General features: G+C 30.3%; 1 long non-coding RNA gene across 1 annotated transcript; it reads right to left on the bottom strand.

Annotated features, from left to right (window-relative positions):
• Positions 1–2,155: 2,155 nt before the first annotated feature.
• LOC143083368 (uncharacterized) lies at positions 2,156–9,630 on the bottom strand. The gene is made up of 2 exons (XR_012980668.1): positions 9,472–9,630; positions 2,156–7,371 (listed from the first exon to the last, which is right to left on the bottom strand). It is a non-coding gene; the product is annotated as an uncharacterized LOC143083368 (long non-coding RNA).
• Positions 9,631–10,753: the final 1,123 nt, after the last annotated feature.

Below are 10,753 nucleotides of genomic sequence, written 5' to 3'. Positions count from 1 at the left end.
AAAGAACGTTCCACGCAAATGATACACATGTGAAAGGGTTTACAATTATAGAAATAAGGATACGTTATATGGTTGTCAATGAGACTATAACCCAACAAAGTTCAAATGACGTGGATATAAGGAATTGTAGACAACCATACAGCCTATGATATTTGTTTTCAGGTGTATACACATTTAAGAATGTTCATAGTTCATCCGGCTCCACATGTGATCCATAGGTCATTATGTTCAAAGATATATAGATTCTACCACTGCATCCAGTGTGATACGATATTCATCATCTCGAGAAAGGTAATTATTTTTTAATATTTACAATTTAACTGTGGAGAGTGGAAAATATCGTATTACATGAGTTTTGATGGTGGAATCTGTTTCTCTAATACTCTTTAAACTTATTCCTTCTTTCAAATGATCTGCAAAAAAGATATGTTCTTTCTATGTGACGTTTTAATGCATAGTCGCCCTTTTTTCATGTCGCCACAATAGGCAATTCAGAGGAAAGCAAGAAAATTCGACGTCATAATCGAATTCTGACCCATGAAGAACTAAGATTAAACGAACTACACGTTGCTTAAAAAAATAATCAACCTGTAAGGAAAATGATAAATCGTGTAAGAATAAGAGAAATACCACTGCATCGAATTTGATACATAAAGGCAACAGTAGTATACCGCTGTTAATACTCATAAATCCATGGACAAAAAACAAAATCGGGGTAACACTAAAACCGAGGGAAACGCATTAAATATAAAAGGAGAACAACGACACAACACTAAAATGTAACACACACAGAAACGGACCAAGCATCAGACAAAATCCCACGAGAATAACAAATATAACATCAAAACCAAATACATGAATTTGGGATAGACAAGTACCGTGACACGCCTTATCGCAATGTGAAATTACACTCAAAAATAAGAGAAAACAAACGACGCAATGTTAAAATGGAACACACACAGAAACGAACAATAATATAACAATGGCCATATTCCTGACTTGGTACAGGACATTTTTAAAGGAAAAAATTGTGGGTTGAACCTGGTTTTGTGGCATGCCAAACCTCGCACTTTAATGGCAATGTTAAATATAACATTGAAATGACAACATAATATTACAGGACTACAATACAAATAAATAGGAGAAGGTATTAGACAAAGAAATGCATGATTAATGAATAACAAAAAGCATCAGGTTTAAAATTCAATACGTCAAAAACGCGCCTCGTCCACACAAGACTCACCAGTGACGCCCAGATATAAAAGATCGAAAGCGAAAAAAAGTACAAAGTTGTACAGCACTGAAGATCAAAAGTTGAAAAAGGCTGTGTCAAATACGGCTATGTTTTTATGCTTGGGATAAGAACATCCTTATTATATAGAACAATATACGACATTTATCCGCTCGAGACAGTTAAATTTTAAATTTAAAACGCAAGCCTCGCCGAACGTTTAAATATCTAAAATTTAACTGTCGAGAGTGGATAAATATCGTATTACACGAAATTTGGTGCTAGAATCTGTTTCTCTAATGATTTTCAACAATATGCAGGCAAACTTATTCTTTCTTTGCGACTGATCTGCAAAAAGATGTGTTCTTTCTATATGACGTCATCAGGCATGGTCGTCTTTTTTCATGACGTCACAATAGGAAATTCTGAGAAAAACAAGAAAATTCGACGTCATAATCGGATTTTAACCAATAAAGAACTGATATCAAACAAACCACACGTTGATTAAATTTTTTTATACAATGGGTGCAGAATGGGATAAATTGACGAAGAATTAGAGAAATATATTTATACACGAATTTCAGTGCCCAACAAAATATAAGAATTGTTATCAATTCAAGACATGGAAATGACTCCATAACCGTATGTTTGACTTCATGTATACGGGCATATTCTCCAGCAAATACCCTAAGAACTATAAATCACTTGAGATCACCCTAGTTTTTCGTGGGGTTTGTGTTTCTCAGTCTTTATTTTCTATGTTGTATGTTGTGTACTATTGTTTTTCTGTATGTCCGTTTTCTTTTTTATGCATGGTGTTGTCAGTTTATTTTTGACTTATGGGTTTGAATGTCTCTCTGTTATCTTTAACCTCTCTTTCATGGCTGATAGGGTCTGACAAAACAAAGAGATATAATCCTAAACCACCAGAGGAAATATTTACTGTTTTATGGCTCACTATGTACAAAATGTTCATGAGAAGACGACATGGTTAAACACATTTCAAGGAGGTATTGACAATCTATTATATATGCTACTATAAAGATGGTGACCAATAAGATTTCAGATGGATACGTCAATATCACGGAAAAATCTTTTTAAGCCAAAATTTCCTTTATTAGCACATATAACATCAAAAAGAATTTATGCACAATTACATATTTATGAAAACAGAAATGTAAAGCTACAACTAACACATCTAATAAGATGATAAGAAGTATACACGCATTTGAATTAATACATTAAATAAAAAATAATATACAATTTATCTTATAGATGCAAAATATAAAGAATATTTTATGATTAATGCTCATAACAGAATGTTTTTGTTTGAAAGCATACGATGCTCATAGAATCTTGAACTTTTCTTAACAATCAAAACCTTATTTTCTCATATGTTGTTTAAAAATGTTTAAAATTATTGATTACATGACATTAATTTCCACAACATTTACCCTAGCTGTTTGTAATGTAGCCCAAATAAAAATATCAAAATAAAAAGACCAGGTCACTTGACTTAAATATCGATTTAATATATTGAAGTACTATTGAAAAAAATCGATCGTTCCGGATGTAGGATAAAACTATTAACTAAATATTGTTTAGATGCACAACATACAATGACATATATAAAGAAATATTTACATTTGTAGGTTAACATATAATGAGGTGTTATATACATCTAAAAAAATAGAGAGCAAATGGAAAAGAATGGATGTTAAGGAAGCAGTAGTATAAAATTAAAGTATTTAACCTATCAAAACAGAACACAATGTAAGAAAAAAAATACGATTTAAAGGGACCCTTCATTAATTATTTCTCGACTTCTTCAATATTTTAAACATGCAACGTAGCAAGCTAAATGGTCTTACCCGTTAAACATTGTAATGTCAACTGACTTTTTTTAGGGGGGGGAGGTTGAAACTATTTGTATTCATATGTATATATACTACTGAAAAAAAAAATATCCGGATAAAGCTTTAAAATCATAAAATAATTGGCTACTTCATCTAAACAAAATGTCTCATCCGGTTAGAAATGATCCATTGTAACTTAAAGTGTATGCAGGTTTACTTGAAATAAAATTTTAGAACTAAAGCTATGTAAAGAAAAACAGTAAACGGGGAGATAACTCCCAAATCGAAACATATCCTGTTGAAATTGGTAAGTTTATAAAGCGCAACAATTTCATTTGCCTAATAACTTGACGGCATGTTAAAAAAATTTCAGAAGCAAAAGAGGCGGGGAAAAAAATAATCAGAACAAAATCAATAGGTCTTTTAAAGGAAATACCTCAATGTGTATGTACAAAAAAAATCTCAACAACAGCCGACACACGACAATGTTTGTGTACTGATATCGAAAGTGAAAATACTAATTGGCTTATTTCAAAGCAAAAATTCGAAGACAAATATGTAAGGGTTCCGCGGAACCCAGTGTCTCGCCTTCTTTTGTTGTAAATCGCAGGCTCAACAGAAACGAAGAAAAAAAGTATAAAAAAATTCCCTCTCAAAATATCTTTTGATTGTAAGAAGCTTCTGTCCAAGTTTGGTTAAATTCTAGGATAGTTTATTAATCTAATAAATGTTTAAAAACCTTTAACTGCAGTCTGTTTGTAATGTTAACTGGAGGAAAAACTAAGTCAATTTATAAGTAAAATACAAAATATTAACAAAATGTCTTTTTAGATACAAGCTTTTGATCATATACATGCTTTTGACCATGTTTGGTACAAATCCAGAATAGTTTAAGAAAGTTATTAAAATTTAATAAACTTTAACCACAGAGTGAATGTTATGTTTCCTGGCAGAAAAACTAAGTCCACTTATAAGTAAAATGTGGGAAAATAATTATTTTCTTTTTACAAAATTTACATCTGGATACTATCTTATGATGATAGACAAGCTTCTGTCCTAGTTTTGAAGAAATCTACTGAAGGTTAATAAAATTATTAAATATTTTAAAAACTTTAACCACAGAGTGAATACTTGTGGACGCCGCCGACGACGACGCTGACAAAAAATAGGATCGATATGTCTAAAGTCGAAAGCTAGACAAAAAACAGACAAAACACGATAAAAAAAAACACACATTAAAATATGTAGTTCATTCTATTTATAAAACTGTGATTAAGTGACTGAATCCTACAAATAATGGTGAGGAAATTACCCGGATGAGTAGTCACCTTCTACTTATTGAATACCACATGGTGTACATGTATTGCTCGTAAAGAGTAAGTCTCAAATAACTTGTTTTCTTTTAGAAGTAAAGAAAATAGGAGGATGGTTATATGTGGTCACAGAATATGAAACATACACATGGTCATTTGTGAAACATGTGTTCCATAACATTCAACCAATTTCACTTTAAATTATAGAGATCAATTAAGCTATATCATTATGCAAGTTTACATATTTATGTGCTCTACGCGTAGTTATTTTTAGACGCGTAATACCTATTGTAACATGTGTAAGAACCGGTTTTGATTTCGCGGGTAGTATATTATTACTATATAAGAAAAGGAGCTAGTTTTTTCAGTTATCGAGGTTAGGCGGTGACCACGTTGATTACTACTACAGTGTAGACATATTTACAGTAGTGTAGAATTGTTATGTAGTTCAGAGATTAATTGGATGTGTACTAATTTTAATATTTGTTAATTTTTAGATATTCTGTAAGGCCAGTGTACCATGATTTTTTTTATTTAGTGGACGTTACGTATTTGCATTCAGTGAATCCAATGTTTTGGTGGACAATGAAAATTATTGATGATTAAGTTTGTACAAATAAATGTTTAATAAAATGGACATGGTCACCGTGCTGGACAAAATCAGAAATATGTCTCTTTATTTTATACCAACATGATGTAGTTTACAGTTTGGGGTTGAAGAAGGTTTCAAAAATTAAGTAGCAATGTACACACAAATACTTTATGTTCGTTTGAACAAGTGAATTAGAACATAAGGGAATATATCATAATCTTTGGAAATTTGCATGAAATATGCATATGTCAATGAAATTATGCATCGTACATCAAAAACTGTATACCGCATTTAAAATCATTTATGCTTGTAGTCTAGATATACCATCATACTATGAAACCACAAATCTTCGAAGAGAAGAGCTTTTATTGCTTGTATCATGTTTATCTAAATGACAAATGTCTACAGAAGAACATCTTTAAGAAAAACAGATTTTCAGTAAAAAGAGAAAATTGATGTAAATGAGATTTTTATGATATGTTATGTACTATGATTAGTAGTATACACTCATTTGAATTAATACATTAATGAAAAATAATACAATATTTTAAAAATGCAAAAAACAAAATGACTATTTTATGTTACATGCTCATAACAAAATGTTTAGTTTGTAAAGTATTCGATGTTGTTTGAATCTTGAACCTTTCTTAACAATCAAAAGCTTTTCCCCCCATATGATATTTTTGATAAAAAATAATCATTACATGACATTTATGTCCACAACATTTTCCCTAGCTGTTTGTAATGTAGCTGAAATAAAATGTCAAACTAAAAAAGACCAAGTCACTTGACTTAAATTTGTATTTATTATTTTGCAGTTCTATTAAAAAAATCGGTCGTTCCGCATGAAGGTAAAATCATTAACGATTTTTTGACGCACAACATACAATGACATATAAAGAAATATTTACATATGATAAAACATTTAGGGTTACGGAACCAACTGTAAAAATATATCAGTATTGAACTTATCAATAATAGGACATATTTTGAGAGAAAAATTACGATTTTAAGGGGACCCTCCATTAATTAAGATTCAACTTCTGCAATATTATTGTCATCAAACGTAACAAGTTAAATCGTTATCGCCTTACAAATGTCTGCTGTAAACCATTTTTAAACAAAATGAATTGCAGTAAAATGATCAATTTTGAAATGAGCATTTTTTTAATGCTTTTAATTCACATCGAATTTGAAAAGATTCTTTAAATATTCTTATTTTGATATGTTTTGTACTAAAACTTAAAATTGAGAATGGAAATGGGGAATGTGTTAAAGTGACACCAACCCTACCATAGAACAGACAACAGCCGAAGGCATCCAATGGATGTACAATGTAGATAGAACCCCCGCACCCGGAGGGGTCCTTCAGCTGGCTCCTAAACAAATATGTATACTAGTTCAGTGATAATGGACGTCATACTAAACTCCGAATTATACACAAAAGCCTAAAATTAAAAATCATACAAGGTCAGAAGCTCCTGATTTGGGACAGGCGCAAAATTGAGGCGGGGTTAAACATGTTTTTGAGATCTCAACCCTCCCCTATACATCTAGCCAATATAGAAAAAACAAACGCACAACAATACGCACAGTAAAACTCAGTTCAAGAGGAGTCTTTAATATATAGCAAAAGAACAATGTTCATCTTTTTTTACATATCACTTACCGATATATTGATTATATCCTGTCACTCAATTACCGACATAACATTTTGTTATAGGATCTCATAGATCCAAGTGAAGTTAAAACTAATGATACTACTTATATAAGAATGTTTGGATCTTTTTTCGTAATATTGACACAGAAGTAATACTTCAAAATAGAGCTTTGACATTGTTATAATTTCACCTTACCCACTGTTAACTCTCATTCATCAGCAGAAACACTCCACTTCATCGTGTGATATTGACGTAACTCAATTGTAAATCGATATATGAGCATACATATTTACATTATGCGGGTTTCATTGAAAGTTTTATGCCCTTCACGCAAAATCTTTTGCAGCAAGGATTTAAGGAAAATAAGTACCTGGAGCCGCTTACCCTATCTAACCATTCGATCTCGATTTGTGAAGTTGCATGTAAAATTAATTTTGTTGTTGTTTTTTTCTAAAAAGATTCACTATATTCGATCATCGCTAATTTACAACTGTCTTTAAATTCCAAATAATAAATCATTAAGTTTATGCAAAGAATTTAAAAAAAAAATCAAATGATATCCTTATCAAGGACTGTTTTCTTTCAATTAGTCATTTAAAAATAACACCCAAGACAGGCAGTTTTCCCATTGAAACATTTACTGTAGAATCTCCATCCGGCTTCAATGTGATGTGGTATGTCTGTCACAACGTCTGATCCAAACCAGAGTAGTTCACATCTAAAATGTATAAAATGACTGCTTTTATACTTTGATTTTGATAACAAGTAAACTAAAAGCAAGAAAGATTCAAAACGGAAAGTCTTTATCAAATGGTAAATTCAAAACTCAAACACTTCATACGAATGGAAAACAACTATGGTATTCCTGACTTAGGTAGTAACATATGTATCACATAGTAGATTAAACCGGGTTTTAAAGTTGTAGAACTCTAACTTGTATGATAGTCGCATATAATTCAATTATTTTGACAACGAAAACAACTATGGTATTCCTGACTTAGGTAGTAACATATGTATCACATAGCAGATTAAATCTGCTTTTAAAGTTGTAAAACTCTAACTTGTATGATAGTAGCATATAATTCAATTATTTTGACAACGAAAACAACTATGGTATTCCTGACTTAGGTAGTTACTTATGTATCACATAGTAGATTAAACCGGGTTTTAAAGTAGTGAAACTGTCAGTTGTATGATAGTCGCATATAATTCAATTATTTTGACAACAATGTGTGAGCACAGACATAAAAGGTATTAATGTCAAAAAAACTATTTAGAGGTCAACATGTGATATAATCTTAAATCACCATAAAACAAATAATTATGCCACCAAAGAAAATAAAATTATACGCATGCAGTCGCCTTAACGAATACCTAAATAGGGTGCTTTGAATACACAGAAAACTTGTTATGAGCTTTGTAAACAATATTTTCAGTAACAAATTTACTGCATATATGTAAATCTTAATCAAGTTAAAAACAAACAATCATGCAAACAAAAAATCAAAACTATACGAATGTAGTCACCTTATTCAACACAAAATGAGGTGTTTTCAATACACAAAAAACTAAAATGAGCCTTGTTAACAATATTTTCAGTAACAAATTTACTGTATATATGTACTTTGGACTCCTTGGTATTTTTTCCATACAATACAATATTTCCCCATAACACCCATTTATCTTTTCATATAAGACTTAATAGCTCATCTAAGTTCATTAACCAAAATTAAAGCTGATATTAGATTTAAGATTTTTTTTCTTTTGATTTGAGACCCAAATAGTACCAATACAAATATAAGTAAAAGTCCGAGTCAGCCTTTTCTTGCATATTTTAAAAATCAAATATCTAGAGAGGGGCTCCATGCCCTAGGAATATATATTTTTAGCTTATTTGTTTCATTAACAAATGCTCGTCCGACTTATATAGTAAAACATTTATAAATTATTGATTACACAACATCCTTACAAGATACCTTACTGTATGCATTTCCTTATCATAATCATCTCTAATTGTCACCTTTTGTACCACTGTGACACTATTTAATATCCTTTATAAATGTGTCATCGAATAAACATTTATTTTTTCTTGTCTTCTTTCAAGTGTGCCTTTTGTTTTCTATATTAAAGACCAAAAGAACGGTTTTCTTACTTCAAATATCGTAAGTCAAGGTTTTACAAACGTATAGCAAACGACTAGTATGACATTAGTAATTTTTCATACATTCCAAATTCCGGATCTATTTGTAACCAAACTTAATAAATGGCTTAAAACAACAATATGTGTAACCCAACTATACAAATAAATGTCATTTAAAACATAATATGTGTAACCAAACTAAACTGATAAATGTCTTTTAAAACATAATATGTGTAACCAAACTAAACAAATAGATGTCATTTAAAACATAATATTTGTTACCAAACTAAACAAATAAATGTCATTTAAAACATAATATGTGTAACCAAACTAAACAAATAAATGTCATTTAAAACATAATATGTGTAACCAAACTAAACTAATAAATGTCTTTTAAAACATAATATGCGTAACCAAACTAAACAAATAAATGTCATTTAAAACATAATATGTGTAACCAAACTAAACAAATAAATGTCATTTAAAACATAATATGTGTAACCAAACCAAACAAATAAATGTCATTTAAAACATAATATGTGTAACCAAACCAAACAAATAAATGTCATTTAAAACATAAAATGTGTAACCAAACTAAACAAATGAATGTCATTTAAAACATAATATGTGTAACCAAACTAAACAAATAAATGTGTAAGTGTTTTTGACAACACAAACCTGTTCATGGCGCTGTTGAAATTATAACCCATACAAGTCTTTGACATTCCACAGCTTGTAGCACATCTCATTTCTGAACATGTAATGTCACCGACAACAACCATGTCAGACTTGGTATTATCCATACTACAGCTGTCAAAATACCCACTAAATTTGTCTGAAACTGTATCAAAATTTGTTTTATTTATTTATTCGAAAGCATTATTCAAAATCCTATAGCATGTGGAGACGTTTTCTTCTCGAAACATTACGAAGGTAACTGGTTACAAATTCATTTAAATTAAACATAAATGTTACGCACTACAAAGTCGTGTGCAGTTTCATATTTCTATAAAATAATGTTTAACTGCATATGTTATTGTCAAGTGATCACGCGATTTTGTCAAAAAATATAAGGTTATAATATTACTGTTATGTCATTCATAAGCTTTATTTTTTGCATTTATCAAAGACAGGAGATACAGGAGAAATGATACAGGAGAAATAACACTGTTTTGAATTGTTTTGCTTCATATCTGTTAAGTTCTATCCACAAAATTGTACACGAACTAGTACGGTATTCTTATGTACATACTAAAATATGAATCAATAAAGAAAAGATTTTTTAATTATATTTTTCTTATGCGCTGTTGAAGCATATTCTATAAGTATATAAAGGCCAATCAAAGTCTATAGAAAAAAACAACGATGAAAATAGTATATACTTAGCTATACATGCACTTATTACAAGACTGTTTCAAAAATTGACATTCATGTGGTTATAACAAATATAATAAAACTGAGCAAACAGCGCACGATATACCTTTATGGTGCATATTGAAATTGTAATTCCAAAGAATACATTGTTTATTTCGCAAGAATTGAATCGTATATACAAAATCCAAGAATTATGTAAAAAAAAAGGTATATTATCATGTGTGTATATGACATTTAAAAAAAGTAAAAACACAAAAATACTAAACTTAGAGGAAAATCTAATCGGAAAGTTCATAATCACATGGCAAAATCAAATAACAAAACACATAAAAAACGAATGGACAAGAACTGTCATATTCCTGACTTGGTACAGGTATTTTCAAATGTAGGAAATGGTGGATTAAACCTGGTTTTATAGCGCAAACCCTCTCACGTTGATGACAGTCTCATCAAATTTCGTTATATTTACAATGATGCGTGAGCTAAACAAACATAACAAATAAAATAGTCAAAATATGGGTACAGCAGTCATCATCGTGTAACAATTTTAAAAGGAACAGTTTAACAGAACACAGAAACATCTATC

This window comes from Mytilus galloprovincialis, chromosome 7 (genome assembly GCF_965363235.1).
Source record: "Mytilus galloprovincialis chromosome 7, xbMytGall1.hap1.1, whole genome shotgun sequence".
In the NCBI taxonomy this organism is placed as follows: domain Eukaryota; kingdom Metazoa; phylum Mollusca; class Bivalvia; order Mytilida; family Mytilidae; genus Mytilus; species Mytilus galloprovincialis.
This window is presented reverse-complemented; position numbering and strand designations above follow the sequence as displayed.